This window comes from Bos taurus, chromosome 23 (assembly GCF_002263795.3).
Source record: "Bos taurus isolate L1 Dominette 01449 registration number 42190680 breed Hereford chromosome 23, ARS-UCD2.0, whole genome shotgun sequence".
Taxonomy (NCBI): Eukaryota; Metazoa; Chordata; class Mammalia; order Artiodactyla; family Bovidae; genus Bos; species Bos taurus.
This window is the reverse complement of record NC_037350.1, coordinates 51,729,461-51,747,853: the sequence shown is the minus strand read 5'-3', so window position 1 is coordinate 51,747,853 and position 18,393 is coordinate 51,729,461. Positions and strand designations below refer to the sequence as shown.

At 50.9% G+C, this 18,393-nt stretch overlaps 1 long non-coding RNA gene across 2 annotated transcripts in view; it reads right to left on the bottom strand.

The window, feature by feature from the left end:
- Window positions 1-18,393, bottom strand: part of LOC101904396 (uncharacterized) — a 43,840-nt gene that overhangs the window by 2,227 nt on the left and 23,220 nt on the right. The window contains exons 2-3 of one of the 2 annotated variants that reach the window (XR_009492617.1): window positions 8,644-8,788; window positions 3,861-8,214 (exon numbers count right to left, since the gene is read on the bottom strand). This is a non-coding gene — a long non-coding RNA (uncharacterized lncRNA). Of the gene's footprint in view, window positions 1-3,860; window positions 8,215-8,643 lie in introns of both variants that reach the window. The other variant, XR_001494951.3, reaches the window with a different exon arrangement.

The following is an 18,393-nucleotide window of genomic DNA, read 5'->3' as shown; positions in this document are numbered from 1 at the left end:
GGGCGGGGCAGGTGCAGCAGAGGCCAGCAGTGAGATTCCTTAGTCCCAAACGATGAGACCAAATCCTCATCAATCACCTTAGATCATCGTACAAATTACACAGTTTACTGTGAGGTGGGTACTTGGGGCGGTGGGTAGAAGGAGTGCTTCAGTACCTTTTAACTAAATCACCTGGAGTCTGATCTACAGACTATTATATGAATTATGCTGCAAATCAGGGTATGTAGGTCTTTGCCAACACGCATATCACATTACTCACGCCAAGAAGTCGAAATTGCTGATTCTACTGATTGTGCAATTAACTTATTTGGTCTTTAAAGAGAAAATACCCCACCTACTTAGGAACTATGGGCGGAATCCTGAAAACCCGGGCTATAAATGTGACCTCTTGAACTTCCCACAGGATTTTTGATCTGTTCAACTAAGAAAAGTCACTGCAGAGATACTGTTAAAATGAGAGTAACAAATAAGTTGTATATTCCTTCTTTCTTAAGCAGAGTTGGGCAAACGAATGGTAAGCAGAATTCATCTGCTCGGCTGTTTTTCTAGCCCAGTGATTCTGTTTATCGTCGTTGTTGTTCAGTCACTAAGTCGTGTCTGCCTCTTTGCGACCCCGTGGCCTGCAGCACACCAGGCTCCTCTGTCCTCTACTCTCTCCTGCAGTTTGCTCAAACTCATGTCCATCGAGTCGGTGATGCCATCCAGCCATCTCATCCTCTGTTGTCCCCCTCTCCTCCTGCCTTCAATCTTTCCCGGCATCAGGGTCTGTTCCAATGAGCTGACTTTTCACATCGGGTGGCCAACGCGCTGGTGCTTCAGCCTCGGCATCAGCTCTGCCAGTGAATATTCTGGGTTGTCTTCCTTTAGGACTGACTGGTTTGACCTCCTTGCTGTCCAAGGGCCTCTGCACTCGGTTTAAGTGGAATCTTAAGTGGCTTATGCACAGAAGTGATTTAACCCTTTTAAGTTGGTGTTTTTCTTTTCCTACCAGAAGCCTCCATTTTCTGTTTTTCTCTCAATCATTCTTTTTTGCATTTACTCCTTGAAGCTTCCTTCAAAACAGGCCAGGGTTCTGGGGAAAGGGCCAGATCTATCTAAGAATAAGGGAAGGAGGCATGTTCCTGTCTGGATCCTCCAAAAGCCTGTCTGAATCCACTTACTTCCAGGGAGCAGAAAGCCCCCTCCAGCAGTGGGTCGCTCGAGCCAGCAGGCTGATGAGCAAACTCCAAAGAACTGACCGAATCCCTACCTCGCCCCGTACACCAGAAGACAGGCCGGAGTGGCAAAGACACGCGTGCGGAAAGCAAGCCCAGGGCAAAGCACAGGGGAGCAGGAGAGACTGTCTTCTCTGTGCAGGCAGGGCTCCGGTGAGGCGCGTGGAAACTCTCTGTGCAGATCAATTCTCTCTGTAAATATTGTAAACTCCTCTGTGCCTAAATAGTAGGCAAAAGGGGAAGATATTTGTGACCTAACTGGCTAATGATAAATGAAAGCTGTTAGAAAGCCATTTTTAAAACATCTAAAAATAGAAATGAACCATGGTCAAGGCTAGCATGTTTTCACCCTAAGCGGCAAGTAGTCTATAAACACCTTTCATAATACAAATGCGAACTTAAGAAAAGAAAGACCTGCTGTTTTCTGTCTGTTGCAGAGACTGCAAGTCTGATAGTATGTGGTTTGGTGAGGCTGTGAGGAGATTGGCTGTTCACACAGTGTTAATGGGGCTGTAAATTGGTGCACCTTTTCTGCAGGGCAGTTGAGCAATGCCTATTAAAATGTAAAATGCACATAACCTTTGACCCAGCAAAACCACTGCTAGGAATTTATCCCAAGGGCGCACTATTCCAGCTGAGCACAAGGGCACGTCTTGGGGTGTGTGGGCAGCCCTGCCTGTGGCCCCCCAAACTGGGGAGGGGGTATGTGCACCAGTGCATGGGTCCAGTTTAAGTCAGCCGGGGCACAGCCTCGCGGCGGACCACCGGGCAGTCAGGAAGGGAGTGGTGTGGAAAGCCACGTGTTCCGCACACCGACTGTGGTCCTGTGCGTCTCCATCCACAGAAGTGCTCACAGAGGAAATGGTCAGAGGGGTTTTACCAAACACTCACATTGTAGAGTTACCTGGAGGTTGCTGACAGGGCTGCAGAGATGTGGGTGTGGGGAAAACCATTTATCTTTCATCTTATGCATTTTTATTCTGGTTGGAAGAACCTTTTTTTTTTTTACCATTATAGTCCATTGCTTTACAATTTAAACAAGCCCAGTTCACTGAGAGGGAAGGAAAACAAAGGAGGGAGGGAGGGGAGGCTGCAGGTGAGCTGGGACAGAAACCTCATTCTTCTGAGACGAGCCCTGGGCCCGTGAGGATGGAGACAGAGGCCAGCGCATCCCACACCTGAGCGATGGCCCCAGACTGCGCAGACGGAGCACTTCGGGTTCTATGGGTGGAGCAGGGAGTGCCGGCTGCTGGTCTGGGCCCTGTCGCTGGTCCCGGCAAAGCCCTGGGGGTGAAGTCCTCGGGGACTGAGGCCGGCACCTCCTCCCGGGATGCACAAGCGGGAGGGTGTCCTGCTTCTGGCAACGAGGCCTCGGAGCACAGAGCCGGGAGCTCGCAAGCTACTGCAGAGAGGAGCCCACAGACAGGAAGGTCTCCAGGCCCTCCTGGAGGCAGGGGGGGTGCTTCCTGGCAGTGGCGGCCTCTGCCACGCGCACGCTCAAGCTTTCACCAGATCATAGAGCTTTCTGTCGTCCCCCTTGAGATTCTGGTCGCCGACAGGAAGCTAGACGAGTTTTTATTTTTCACTTATTTCTCAAGGTTAAAGTTATACTTGAGGTCTATTTCTAGAAGACAATGGATTGGTGGAGAAATTTCTTTTTTTAAAGAACTTTTTTAAAAAATCCAGAGATTTTTAGAAAGCTTTAAAAATGACTTCTATGGAAAAGAGGGAGGGGGCAGGAAGAACAGCATGTCAGCTCCCCCAGCCGCTCCACCCCAGCCCCACGCTGAACCCTCCGCGGTGACAAAACAGCCTCCCACACCAGGAGGTTTAAACATTAACGAGCCTGTCGGGGTGCTGGGCCCGGTAGCCCGGCCTGACCAGGAGCCAGCAAGCCTCGGCTGGACCCCTAATTACTTCTTGCGCAACTTCGGGCCGGGCGCCCAGATCACAGGCTCCGGGTCGGGGCGAGGGCCCGGCTCTGCCAGGTTGCATAAGCCTTCACATAGCAGCGTCGTTAGTCACAGAGTCTCAGAACAAAGGGCCATTCTGACCAGGGTGGGGTCTGCTCTCCTGCTCTCCAGAACCGAGACCCACCTTCTCACAGTCAGGGGGTCCCCTGCTTCCGGAGCAGGGGGGCTGGAGGACTGCGTGCGGAGAGTCTGGTTCTTGCTGCTGTTTCCGCTGTTTAATCTCCCACCAGATCAGTACGCTTTGGTCCCGGGCCCCCAGCCTTGCTCACCAGCTGGGGCCACACCCCCCAGGGGCTCCAAGCCTCCCCAGGTCCCAGCCCATCCTGGCCGGCACCAGGCTGTCCTCAGGCCCCAGGGCCTTCGTCCATCTGGAGCAGTTTCTGCGAAACCAGCTTCTAAAGCGTAGCTGCCCTGGTGGCTACTCACACAGCACACACACAGAACCTGAAGTTCAGGGGCAGAGCACTGGCTTCAGCAACGACCTGGTTCAGTCCACTGACGTCACAGACGGAGGGACCGAGGCCAGGGCAGCCGGCAGACAGTCGGCTCTGCACACGGCCCGCCCGATGAGGCCCCGCTGCTGCCTGGCTTCTTGGGCTACCCGGGAACCTCGTGCTCCCTGCCTCCCTGTGACTTCAGTGTCTGCCTGCGCCTCCCCTGCCCAACGGCTCACCTGGAGAGCCCGCCCCAGAGCTGGGAAGATAGTCACGGCAACACTGCAGCCTGCAGGTGAGTCTGAAGAAGACAGCTCTTCGCCTGGACGGAGCCTGGGGCAGCAGCGCAGGGCCGGCGGGCGGCCGCCTCCACCTGCGGGGACACTGGCCGCGGGCCGCTTGGGGTTTGGCTGGAGATGCTGGACTGCCAGGAGTGCCTGCTACTCAGAAACACATTCGCCAAAGTTTCCGGAGAAAAGTCCTGAGTTTCCTATGATTTTGCCAAGAGAATCCGGTCTTTCCACCTGTGATTTATCGCTGAGGCCCCGAGGATGGTCAACGCCAAGCTGCCCCTTCCCCCCTCCACTCACAGCTCACTGCTGCATCGCGGCAACAAGGGGAAAACCTCCTTCACGTTAAACCCGCTTCTCTGATGTGAGAGCGGGACCAGCCGGGATCAGGGAAGACCATGGATACCGACAAATGCAGTCTGGATACTTTACCACAGAGCATGTCTGTGGATTCATCAGCTGAAACCCAAAGGTGCCAGCTCGTGGATTAACGTCAGCCCTTAGGGAAGCCTCTAGTGACAGATCAAAGAACTCTTTTTCAGCCTGTTGTCCAATGAATTGGGCTGAAACATCTTCTGCTCAGATGTCGCGTTCTGTGAGGCTTCTCTCTGGCCACCCTTTCCCTGTCTCGTCCTTGCTTTATTTCCCTCCCTGGTACTCATCATCACCATAACATCCATGGAACTTATTTGTCCTTGTTTAGTGTCTGTCTTCCCCACTGGAACGAAAGTCCAGGAGAACACAGATTCCTTTCCGTTTGGTTCACCATGGTGAACACCCCAGAGCTGAGCACAGAGGCTTCAGAGCTCTCAGGAGACAGTCACCAGATGGAGGGAGAGAGGGACGGATGGGGGGATGGAAGGAAGAATCCATTGTGAAGATGAAATAACCCAGGAGAGTGAGGGAAAATGTTAGATGACAAAGTCAATAACCACAGTTATCTCAGCAGGTGAGATGGCAGTCTGAAGCCAGCAAATGGAATTTAACAGGCTGTGTAAGTCAACCCCACACTTAGACTCCAGGAAAACAATTGCACAAGCACGAGATGGAAAGATAACGGCACGTGCAGGACTGAAGGCGCCTGGGAGACAGCCAGCTTGACCTGAGTCCAGAGGACGCCAGCCCGTCAGAACGCCTGGTCCCTGGGGTCCTTGATAGTTAGAACAATCACAGTTTCCGGTGTACAAGCGTCCCATATGCATCCCTTCATTCAAATTCACACCTTTCCAAACACACTTGCGATATTCGTGTGAGCAAGTCTGTTCCTTGCATTCTGGCTTTAAGAACAAAGATTAGAAAGAATCTAAAAAAGAATGAACGTATGCAAATGCATAACTGAGCCACATTGCTGTACACCCAAAATTAACACAACATTTAAATCAACTATACACTAATAAAGTGTAATTTTTTTTAAAAGAACAAAGATGAGAGGCCATCTGAATGTCTACCACTAGGCACTGACATGCCATGGGTACAAAACAGTCTGTAAATAAGAATGAAGACTCTGAACACACTTATTTGGAGCATTATCTCAGGCAGGTTAAGTGGTGTGCATGTCTGTGTGTGTGTGCTCAGTCGCTCAGTCGTGTCTGACTCTGTGCGACCCCATGGACTGTAGCCTGCCAGGCTCCTCTGTCCATGGGAATCTCCAGGCAACAATACTGGGGTGGGTTGCCATTTCCTTCTCCAGGGGGTTTTCCGACCCAGGGATCGAACCCGGGTCTTCTGCATTGCAGGAAGATGCTTTACTATCTGAGCCACCAGAGAAGCCCTAAGTGGGGACAGGGATCTAGGGAAAAAGAAAATAAATGTCAATTTTGCTTAGATTTCAGTACAGCCTTGATTTCTGGGTGATCTTTGACCATTCACTTGGGCTTCATCCAAGTGTCCATTAGAGACGCAGAGCAGCCGGCCCGGCCCCAGACCCACTGACGCACAGTCTGCATGGTCACAGGTGCCCAAACGATTCCCACATTCAGCTGGTAACAAGTCTGCCTACAGTGCAGGAGACCTGGGTTCAATCCCTGGGTCAGGAAGAGCCCCTGGAGAAAGAAATGGCAACCCACTCTTGTATTCTTGCCTGAAGAATCCCATGAACAGAGGAACCTGGTGGGCTATAGTCCACGGGATTGCAGAGTCGGACACAGCTGAGAGGCTAACACAAACTAGCCTCTGAGAAGTTCCATTTACAGAAGAGTTTCACCAGCCTTCCCACCTCATCCACAGCCCAGGAGAGTGGCCTCCGTTTCAGCCAACCTCCTTTCTCCAGCTCTTGTCCTGGGGGCCAGGGAGCCATGCATCCCGGTGGCCTTGGATCCCCACCTGAAGGCTTGCGGGACACACTGGGGAATTCCATGTTTGCAGGACACCGCCATCAGCTCCAAGTTGCAGGCGGCTGAGCTGACACAAGAGACTGGTGCCTCTGCCTCCCCTGGGCGCTGCTGGGCGGATGAGACTGGCTCTGGTTGGGCGCGCCGCTCAGGTCAGGGCACCGGCTGGTGGTCATGATCTGTTGTCGCCTCCTAGGTTCAGCCCAGCTGCTGCAGTCCAGACTCAGCTGCGTGTTCTCCTCCAAGGACACACAACAGGCAAGGCTAACCTAAAGTCGCCCGGGGGTTCCTTCCAAGTTCAAGGCCACGGAGCTCAGCAGGACTGCCCCTTCACCACAGCACGAGCGAAGCATCAAGGCTCCAAGTGGGACTGACGTCACGGGAGCCATCCATCCCCGCGGCCCCGCTCCTCTTCCCAGAACCCACGGCATCACTGGGCGACTTCCTCCTCCTCCAGCCAGGCGGCCGGGCTAACCCGTTCTCTCTCTCGGCAGTGATGGGCGGCCCGTGGCCCTCGCCCCGTCAGGACCTCAGAGCCAGAAGTGAAGCGCAGGCTGGCATCGTGCAGCATGGAGCAGGGTGGGTTGGGTCCCTGCATTGCCGTCACGTTGAGAAGCAAGGGCCCCACAACGGGGCAGCATCCTACAGAACCTGTACCCCGCTGACCACAACCTGCCCACCCCGGAAGTCAGACCGTCCAAGAAAACACGTAAAGGGCTTTCTGATGCATATCAGAAACAGTCTGATTCTGTGAGACTGAGCAGTGGGAAGAGCGCTGACCTCGGGGCTTTCTGATGCATTTCAGAAAGAGTCTGAGTCTGTGAGACTGAGCAGTGGGAAGAGCACTGACCTCACAGCGGGGTCAGATCACCAGCTCGCACCACTCAGGGAGCCGCGGGCAGACACCCCATCAGGAAGATGGGCAGCATCAGCGTTCAGCACAAAGGGGGCTTCCCAAGCTCGTCTTCTCCCCCTGCTGCATGGAGGAGCCTCACCTGCTACAGCACAGAGGAAACCTGAAGACAGTTCAGTGAAGTCAGTCAGCCACACAGAGAAAGATGCTGTGTAATTCCACCATATGAAGGCCCTAGAGTCATCAAATTCATAGGAACAGACTAGGAGGGTGGGTCTCAGGGGCTGAGGGAGAGAGCAGAGTGGGCTTTGTTGTTTAATGGGGACAGAGTTTCAGTTTTCCAAGATGAAAAAGTTCTGGAGATCGGGTGTAGGACTAGCCTGTGGACATAACAATGATTAAGGTGGTAAATGTTGTCCTGTGTGTATCTTACCACAATTTAATATAATAAAAAGATAGGTAAATATTTGGCCTAAACTTGCTCACACACAGATTATTCCTAGGAGAAAACACAAAAGCTGACAATGCAGTCCCTTCAGGACAGCAGGACCAGGGACCAAACCAGGGAGATTTTTCATACATTTTGAGCTTTTAGCAATTTTTTTTTAACCATATACATTTCTCAACTTGTCAGTTTAAGAGAAAAAAGTCTGGCCAATAGTCCCAAGTCCCTTTCTGTGGAACCTGGTAGCTTAGGTTTGGGTTTTTTCCCCCACGTACAATTGTCAGGTTGTAAATGGAGGCTCTATGTTTGCAGCTTCATTCTCTCGGTACTCACATCTCTGTAAGTGAGGTTTCTCAGAGATCTGGGAAGCTTTTATTCACAGGACCCCGGAGCTGCAGTCTTTGGCGCCTGAACAGAACACGCCGATGGGCCGCACTGCTCCTGCTGCGTTCCCAGTAGGGCTGGGTCTGGGACTCCACCCCCAGCCCGTCCCGCACCCCACGTTAGTGGGCATGCTGGGCGTCAGCACAGGGCCGGTCCTCGCTCAGGAGCCTGCGACTGGCCTCGGCACTGCCTGCCTCCCCTGGTGCTCGTAAGGGGCCTGCACGCCGCGCAGCCAGCCTCTCAGCCACCACCTTGCTCGCTGCTCGAGGGACCGACTGCACCAGCTCTGCCCTGTGGGTCCAAAGCCTGGGTGTTACCATGACCAGGCTGCCCGCCCCAGACCCCAGCCCCTTCCCTCGCGTGGCTTCTTGAACCTACACGTTACCGGGGGGGAGGGGCCCCTGCACCGGGGGGCGGGCAGAGAGGACTTGGGGCTTCTCAAGAGTGAAGAGCGGGGACCTCCCCGCTGGTCCAGTGGCTAAGACTGTGCTCCCGATGCAGAGGGCCTGGGCTCGATCCCTGGTGCAGCAGCAGCAGCAGGGAACTAGAGCCCACATCCCACAGTCAAGACCTACTGCAGCCAAATAAGAGTGTGAGGAGCGGCTGTCCGCGGTCTTGACGCCTAGACTCTGGAACGGACACCTGGGGGCTGGGAACAGGACAGCAGGCTGTCCCACAAGGCACCGGAGCCGGGCTGAGCCCTCTGGACACGCCCCTCACCTTTCACGGTCCGGAGGTTCCGCGTGGCTGGCCGGCGGCACCGGCTCTGGGGGCCCTCGCAGCGGTCTCGGGGGTGACCCTGCGTCGCCGGAAGCAGAGCTGGGAATGGGCCGGAAGCATCAGGTGAATGGCTCCTCACTCGAGTCTAGAAAGCAAACGTGCAGAGTCAGTGCAAAAGTAAAAAGCATTTACTTTTCTGAACGAGACAGTCCTTTATGTACGTGAACAAGAATAAAAGTTTATCTACTCTATGACCCTGGAAATGTACTGTTGTGGATATAGAAAGCGGAGGAAAAAAGAGAGAACTTTATGTGTAAAACCCTTCTGGACTGTAGAATAACTCACAGTTTTGCCCTCACAAATACTTCTTGAGGAAACATCTTCAGAAATGGCAAACGTGAGACATGCCCCCCACAGTCTCTGAAGAACGCAAAGACAGGCCGCTGAGCAGCCGCCACACGCCCCAGTCTCACTGTGGCCAGTCCTGGCCCCGCGTTGTCCTGGCACACCGTCCCCGCACGAAGGAAGACAGACGCGCACGGGGACTCGGGGGGTCGTGCTTCCAGAAAGTGGGGCGTAAGTGGACACACATGCGTCGCCCCCGTCTCTAATTTCACGCATGATGAGACCCCGCCACCTCAGGAGACACGGTTCATCCTCCCGAGTGGTTTCACAGCAGCACACAATACAGACGTTCCGCAAACTCGGCTGATGAGCGGGCAGCTTGGTTTCGGGGGTTTGCTGTGGAGACGGCGTAGGCGTCACTGTGAACGGCAAGGAGAGGCCTGCAGAAATCCTCTCCTCCATAACAGCAGCGTCAGCGCTGGCAGCGACCGGCGCCATCAACGCTCCTTGATGGCAGTTCCCCAAGGCCGCGGTAAGCCGCGAGCCTGCCTTCAGGAAAAACGGCCTCCTCTCAGGAGGAACCTTGACGCCCGCGTCCCCTCTCCTCCACCCTTTCTGCTCGGAACCTTGAAAACCAGGAGCCTGGGGGCCTCAGAAGGAGAGAGCGGACTGGAACCTCCCCAGAGCGTTCTCCTCTGTGGCTTCTAGATGGTACTGTGAGAGACCCCACTGTATCTGACCCACTCACATGAAAGGCGAACAACCTTTCCCCCAGGACGCTTGTGAGAAACAGATCAGGGGCAGTTGTGTAACGTCACGATTGCCTGAAACCGTGGTAAAAACAGAGCAAAAATGGGCTGAGTGATGAGATGTCCTCAGAGGGCTTCGAGAAACTCTGATGTGTCTGCAGGGCTCCAGGAGGCTGCACGTGTGTGCAAGGCTGTCTCGTCCCGGGGAAGACCTGAGAGTTCTCACGTCTCACCTCTGGCTGACCCGGAGGCTCTGCGCCAGTGAGTGATGCTAAGGCAGCGGGGCCATCCTGCCCCCCTGGGAGCTGAAGGCATCGTCCTGCATACACGAGGACCTTGGCAACATGGAAGACCTCGGCTCCAGACACCGAGGAAATGACTGAGCGGAGACTTCAGTGACCACGCGTGACAAAGAACCCAGACTCTACAGAATTAGTTCCATGTAAGAAAAGCCACTAAACAAACAACAGAAGCAACAACAAACAGTAACGACAACCCCTGGGTAGGAGGGAGAATTTAATAGAGTTGCCACGTTATATTATTTAAAACATGCAATTTTCAAAACAATATTGCAAGACCTGCAAAGAAACAAGACATTATGGCCCCCACACAGGTATGTTGTTGTTTAGTTGCTAAGTCGTGTCTGAGTCTTTGTGACCCCATGGACTGTAGCCCACCAGGCTCCTCCGTCCATGGGATTTTCCAGGCAAGAGTACTGGAGTGGGTTTCTGTTTCCTTCCCCAGGGGATCTTCCTGACCCAGGGATCGGACCCCTGTCTCCTGCATTGTAGGCAGATTCTTTAGGGATCAAACCCGCATCTCCTGTATCTCTTCTATTGGCAGGAGGATTCTTTACCAATCGTGCCACCAGGAAAACCCCACACTCAGGCTGGACTAAGGCTTTAATCTGGCAATCTTGAATGTGTCCAAAGAACTAAAGGCAACCATAGCTAAATAACTAAAGGAAGTGTGAGGAATGTTTCACCAAATACAGAATATCCATACAAGGATTTTTTTTTTCGAAGACCAAATGGCAAATCTAGAAAACAATATTATGGGGCCTCCCTGGTGGTCCAGTAGCTGAGTCTCCATGCTTCCAGTGGAGTGGGCACAGGTTCCATCCTTGGTCTGGGAAGCTCCATATGCCCCAGGGTGTAGCAAACAAAAAATTACAAAAACTGAAATGAAACTTCACTAGAGCTCCACATCATGTCAGAGCAGGGAGAGGAAGAACTCTTAGTCTGTAAGATAGGTGAGGTGTCCAGTGTGAGGGACAGAAAAACAGGCAGGAAGGACAGTGCCTCAGAGACCCCTGGAGTCTGCTCAGGCAGTTACACTTCCTCTGGGCGTTCTTCAGGGGCGGCAGGCTCTTCCCCGTGGGTGCGGAAGGGAGATGCCCTGCCCCTGGTGCAGCTCAGCCCCCATCCGTCCTCATTTGTGACGTCAGCACGGCTGTTCCAGGACAGACCACGAGGCTCAGGAAAGGGCTTCATCATCTGGACTACGTCACCCCACCTGTGCTTTACCCGGCATCACTGATTGGCCCAGATGGATACAGGCAAGGCAAGCCGAGCATCCTTCATAAGCTACAGGTGCAAGTCTGCAGACAAGATCCTCCAGTTTGCAGCCCCAGCTCTAACGCAGCGGGTCACTGTGGTGCTGGAAAGGCCGTGCCACGACTCCTTCCCTGGCTGGCCAGCCAGCAGACGTCCAGCAAGGCCGGTGCGTGGCTCCACGCGTCCCTGTGTGCTGCGTGCCCTTCTCCAGCTGACCATCCCTTACTCCGTAAGATGCTCCTGTGGTGTTTTTTTTTTTTTTTTTTTTAATTTCTCATTTGGAAAGTAGTAACAAGCAATTTTTGTTTTTCAAAGAAAATTTAATGTCCAAAATGTCTAAAAAGAACTCATGGTTTCCAATGTTATATTCCTTTTCCTTTAAATTCTGAGCAGGAAGTCCAAAGTTGATGGTCACAATTTAACTGGCACCTTAGTGTAATCTGATTTTTTTTCCATTGCATTAAAAACCAGATGGTAAATTATTAATCTATAGCACTGAGGGGAAATAGCTTTCATCATATTTTTATTTTTTACTTATAGCTCATCAAGTTTCCTTGGATTAGATGGCTCCTTTCGGGAGCAAGAGAATACCCTGATGCATCCATTTATCCTTCACAGCATCTTTCCACCCAGACAGTGCAGTTATGGATAGAGAAAGCAAACCTTCTAATCTCCCATTTGAAAGCTAGTGACTTATCCTTAAATATGACAAAATACACCACAAATAAGTTTCATTCTATTTTAGAGGAAGTACTGAAAGAGATGGGAATACCAGATCACCTGACCTGCCTCTTGAGAAACCTGTATGCAGGTCAGGAAGCAACAGTTAGAACTGGACATGGAACAACACGTTGGTTCCAAATAGGAAAAGGAGTACGTCAAGGCTGTATATTGTCACCCTGCTTATTTAACTTATACACAGAGTACATCATGAGAAACGCTGGGCTGGAAGAAGCACAAGCTGGAATCAAGAATGCCGGGAGAAATATCAATAACCTCAGATAAGCAGATGACACCACCCTTATGGCAGAAAGTGAAGAGGAACTAAAAAGCCTCTTGATGAAAGTGAAAGTGGAGAGTGAAAAAGTTGGCTTAAAGCTCAACATTCAGAAAATGAAGATCATGGCATCTGGTCCTATCACTTCATGGGAAATAGATGGGGAAACAGTGGAAACAGTGTCAGACTTTATTTTGGGGGGCTCCAAAATCACTGCAGATGGTGATTGCAGCCATGAAATTAAAAGACGCTTACTCCTTGGAAGGAAAGTTATGACCAATCTAGATAGCATATTCAAAAGCAGAGACATTACTTTGCCAACAAGGTCCGTCTAGTCAAGGCTATGGTTTTTCCAATAGTCATGTATGGATGTGAGAGTTGGACTATAAAGAAAGCTGAGCGCTGAAGAATTGATGCTTTTGAACTGTGGTGTTGTAGAAGACTCTTGAGAGTCCCTTGGCCTGTAAGGAGATCCAACCAGTCCATTCTAAAGGAGATCAGTCCTGGGTGTTCATTGGAGGGACTGATGTTGAAGCTGACGCCACCTGATGCAAAGAGCCAACTCATTTGAAAAGGCCCTGATGCTGGGAAAGATTGAGGGCAGGAGAAGAATGGGACGACAGAGGATGAGATGGTTGGATTGCATCACCGAGTCAATGGACATGGGTTTGGGTAAACTCCAGGAGTTGGTGATGGACAGGGAGGCCTGGCGTGCTGTGGTTCATGGGGTTGCAAAGAGTCGGACACGACTGAGTGACTGAACTGAACTGAACTCAATTCTAAAAGAGTAACAGTTTTAGACAGAGTTATAAATTTTATAAAATTTAAATTATACAATGTTTTTCCATAAAGTTGAAATATTAACTGAAATAAGTCAAAAAAGCATGCTTACTTTTTGTTGTGTTTCTGCATAAGAAACTTGAAATTGCTTTTCTTTTTTTTTTTTTTTTTTGCCAAATGTTATGTTGTCCATTAGTGACATTGAACTCTTTTATATATAGGTTTTCATATTTTCTCTCCAGTGATTTGGTTACTCACATAATTTGTTCCTTGATGCTTGAGACAGGGTGCTCAGGGCGGGTGCACGGGGACAACCCAGAGGGATGGGATGGGGAGGGAGGTGGGAGGGGGGTTCAGGTCGAGGGACGCATGTACACCCGTGGCTGATTCACATGAATGTATGCAAAAACCACTACAATACTGTAAAGTAATTAGCCTCCAGTTAAATTAATTCACACAAAAAAAGAAAAAAATAGATTTTCTTTCTCTTAATAACATATAGAATTTTACCTTATTAAAATTAATACTGGGCTTTCCAGATGGCTCAGTGGTAAAGAATCTGCCTGCAATGCAGGAGACAGGGGTTTGATCCCTGGGTCAGGAACATCCCTTCGAGAAGGAAACGGCTACCCACTCCAGTATTCTTGCTGGGAAATCTCATAGACAGAGGAGCCTCATGGCTACAGTCCATGGGGTCACCAAGAGTAAGACATGACTTAGTGACTAAACAACACACAACATAATTAATATTATTTTGTTGTTGTTGTTCGATTTTTTCCCTTCAAAGATGAAGCTTGTTAACAAGTATATAATCAAACTGATGCATTTGATCTTATGCTCATTCCACACTGTAGCACACATATAGTCCTGTTCACTCATTTTCATTGTCAAACATATCTTGTCAGACCTCATTCCTTCACTTTTCCATACAAATGTTAGAGACACATTTTGTCTAGTTAAAAAGAATTAATGAGATTTTGCTTAAAACTGTATTAAAAGTATGCACTGATGTGGGAGGAATTACCACTTTATTTATTATTGTCTTATTAATCATTTTTACATTTTGGTTTTACATTCTGTTCTTTGATAGACTATTATTTTTTAAATATATTTTACCTTGATTTGCTTATCCTTAGGGATATTATATGTTTGTTGCTGTAAATAAAAATTTCCCCTTATTTTTATATTAAAAGTCCTGCTAACTGTTTCATGTTGAATCTTTTGAATTTTCTATGTACAGAAGCATTTCATTTGTAAATAAATAATTCTACTTTCTTTTTCCATAGGACATGTTGTAAAATGCTGAATACCAGAAATTACAAGTTAGTCACTCAGTTGTGTCCAACTCTCTGCAACCCCGTGGACGGTAGCCCACCAGGCTCCTCTGTCCCTGGGACTTTCCCAGCAAGAACACTAGAATGGATTGCCATGCCCTCCTCCAGGGGATCTTCCCGACCCAGGGATCGCACCCATGTCTCCTGCATCTCCTGCATCGCAAGTGGATTCTTTACATCTGAGCTACCTGGGGAAGCCCATTTCATAACATAAATAAGTCTAATGATAGCTAAGAGAACTTAAGATTTGAAAAAAACAGTCTTATAGTAGGTATAATGGAAGATAACTAGTAGGGACATAGAAGCATTTAAAGGTGTTAATCTCGGAAAATGCACATTGTGCAACTCGACCCTCCTTATTAACACTGCAGGGAACACAGAGATAGTGAGCTCACATTCAATGGCAGTGCCCTCTCCACATGCCTCAGAGCCCCTGGAAAACCCCGCTGCCCGAGTGCGGGAGAGGGAGATGAAGAAGAATATTCTTATTAGGAATAATAATTATTGGAATATTATTATTAGGAATATATTATTATTATTAGGACCTCAAAGACCCTGAAAGAGTTCCAGAGACCCCAGGGGGCCACAGACCACAGTTTGAGAACTCTGCTAGAGGTAACTCCCTTCAGAAACTTCAGAGATGCTGGTCTTGGAGGCAGAGTCCGGGCAAAGACCCCAGAGGTCACTGGGGCTTTCCCGCAGCCTTTGGGGCTTCCAACCCTGGCTTAGAAGGCTGCGTGCTTTGAAGAGGAAAAGCTTCATCAAGCTGCGGGCCTTGTCCGCAGCTGCAGGCTCTGAAACAGAAGACGCCCGCGGGCAGCCCCAGCCAGCCAGCTTCCTGGAGCTCTTCCTTGGTTCCCAGGGATGAGCCAAGCTGTACCGTCAGTTTCACACACGTGCAGACCATTCTGGAGACAGTTGTAAACACGTGGACCATACTGACTCAGTAACGGGGACATTTGGCTCCAGACTGTGCTGAACTTTGCCCATTCCAGAAATATCCTGTAAGACATTCCCAAGGTTCTGAGTGATGCAAACCACATTTATCTACTTAACAGAGACAAAAATGAGGCCAAAGCAGGACCTCAGCTTCTTCCCGAGAAGAAAGATGCATGAACAGCAACCCTCCTGAGAAGCCCGCCTACCCCCAGCGCTCAGCACTCCCTCTTGGGCCTTGGACGCTCGGCAGTGACGACGCTAGGAGAGTGCTGGGGAGATGGCAGTGGGGCATCCCCTCATTGTCCCGGGGCTGCTGGCAGGCCGAGCCCTTCCTCAGCTCTTGCTGGGGGAACATCACTGTGTTCACCCCAGAGGACAGGAGCTGACATGAGATCATTGTCCTGAAGCACCATCTGCCTTTGTTTCATGAGGGAGCTTCCTGGCTGTGTGGTCAGCTCGGGCAGCCCTGACAAAGGACCACAGACGGGGCGGCTTAGGCCACACGTGTTCATCCCTCACAGTCTGGAGGCCAGACATCCAGCATCAAGGTGTTGCCAGGGCCCGGTTCCTCCCGAAGCTTCTCTCCTGGGCTTGGAGACGCTGCCTTCTCCCTGTGACCTCGCGTGGTTCTCCTCTGTGTGTGTCTGTGACCTCACTCCTCACAGGGACACTGGTCCTGTGGGATCAGAGCTCGCCCTAGTGACCTCCTTTCATGCATTGGAGAAGGAAAAGGCAACCCACTCCAGTGTTCTTGCCTGGAGAATCCCAGGGATGGCAGAGCCTGGTGGGCTGCTGTCTATGGGGTCGCACAGAGTCAGACACGACTGAAGTGACTTAGCAGCAGCAGCGGCAGCAGTGACCTCCTTTTAACTTAACCACCTCTGTAAAGGCCCCACCTCCAAACACAGTCACAGGATCCTGGGTGCTGAGACCCAGACGTGATTCAGGCCAGAGCACTGTCTATCCTGTGACCTCCTTACACTCCCCCAAGTGTTTTCCATGTGAGTCAGGCAGCCAACATGTCCGGCCCACTCACCTCTGACTCGACAGCGCTTAGAAAGTTTCCTGGCCCGTGATGAGCGTTCAATATGCATTTGTTGAAAATATGAAAGTTCTGCAAATATTCACATGCAGATCCATCAGCATCACAAAGGTGAAAAATAATAAAACAGAATCCTGCTTCCAAGTGGCTCAGTAATATAATTTCATAGTAACAAGTGATCGTTTATTCTCATACAAAGTATTACACAGAAACGATTGCTACGTTGCTATGAATTATTATGCCTTAAATTATTCTCTTGGTGGTAACAAAATAATTCTATGGATTTACTTAGTGTCTTTTCCCTATTTTAAAGATAAAGGAACTAAACAAACTTTTATAGTATCCTTTTCAGAACCAGATTTAGGACCCATTTACAAAGTTGCTCACTGAGTAGAGTGGACTTTAAACTGCCCCTGCCTGGAGGAAGACCTGTCCCCTCAGAAGTGGCAGCACTTACGGGATCCACAGCACGTGCAGATCAAAGGGAAATGGTTTTTGGCCAAAATTTCCCCACACGCCGTCACATGATTCAATGTCATATGTAAATGAACTTTAAAGCGCGAGTGTTTAAAGCAGGAAATTAGACAACTCTGAACAGCAAAGCAACAGGGCGCCCAGCAAAGCCGGCGCGTTTCTGTCTCCTCCCCACGAACCACAGGATCTGGACCTGCATCTGGAGGTACCAGGCTGCATCTCCGACTGTAAGTCAGCGCACACTGGGTCTAGAAAATGATTCCTCCTGGAAAGCCAGGAGGAAAATGATCTAAAACAGCAAGGCGGTTCTGAACTCCACAAAACTGGCCGGGAGCTTCAGAAGTCCAGGGGCTCTCGCTGCGGACTCGAGGGCTCTGGACACACGGATCTGTGAGGCCCCGGGAGCCGCGGAAGCAGAAGGGCGGCTGTGCAGCTGCCCTGGGCCGTCCCGTTTCAATGCCGCAGGGACAATCTCTCTGCCACATTCAGGGCAAAGGACAATTTTAGGAAATGCAAACAACCTGGGGTCCCACTGCCCTGCAGATAACCTGGCCTACAACAATGCAGCCTGGAGAAAGACGTCACTCCAAGAAAGGGCACGGGAAAAGGAACTTGTGAAAATAAAATGCTCCCATTTCAGGAACCAAGTCGATGCGATCTGGATGATCCCTGTCCAGGTGGTCCCCCCACCATCCTCACCCTCCTCCGCCCCAGGAGCAGGAGCTCAGTTTCACCTCGGAGGCCCCTCATCACCAGCATCTGCTAAGTGGCCCTCGTGGGAAACCAGGAAACCTGAGACACATCCTTCGAGAAAGAGGACAGCACCCCTCGCCCCTGCCCCCACCCCGACCCGGCCCCGCCAGGCTCGCACGCAGGCAGAGGGGCGGGCGATTCCCAGGCCCTGCGTGAGTTCTCCTGGAGCCCCCTCCCCGGCACCAGGGGCAGGCCCACGGCCAGAGGACCATTCCTCGGAATTTCATTCAAAACAGAAAGTATTTGAAAATCTTATTTTCAGGTTCAAATGGTGATAACCCGGAAAAGCAGGAAACCTTTGATTTTTTTTTTTGTTTGTTTGGGTTTTCTTTTCTTTGTCCCCAGACAAAGGGAATTCTTTTAAGCATAAGGAGTTTAGCAACCTTTCATCAAGCTGATAAAAACAAAGCAAGGAGGGCAGTTCTGGGCCTTGAGGAGCTGGCGTTAGCTCAAAATCAAACGGGAACAACAAGAATGCTGAAGCGCGGCGCTGCTGCCTGGGGGAATCTGAAGTAAAAACGAGGCCCGAGATCGTGCTGGACGAATGTCAAGGTCGTGTCATCAGCGGCCAAACAGGGCGGACAGAGCTGCAGCGCTCCAGCTGGGGTGTCCCTCCTACCTGACCCTCACCCCCACTGGGAGTCCACGGCTGGAGGAGCAAAGTGGAGGCCGGGACCCCACTCAGCAGCCGCCACATTGAGCCCAGCGCTGGGGGGACCCCTCCACCCCCAGACTCTGAACCAGACTCTGCCATCCACGCCTCCTTGAGCATACATTTTCC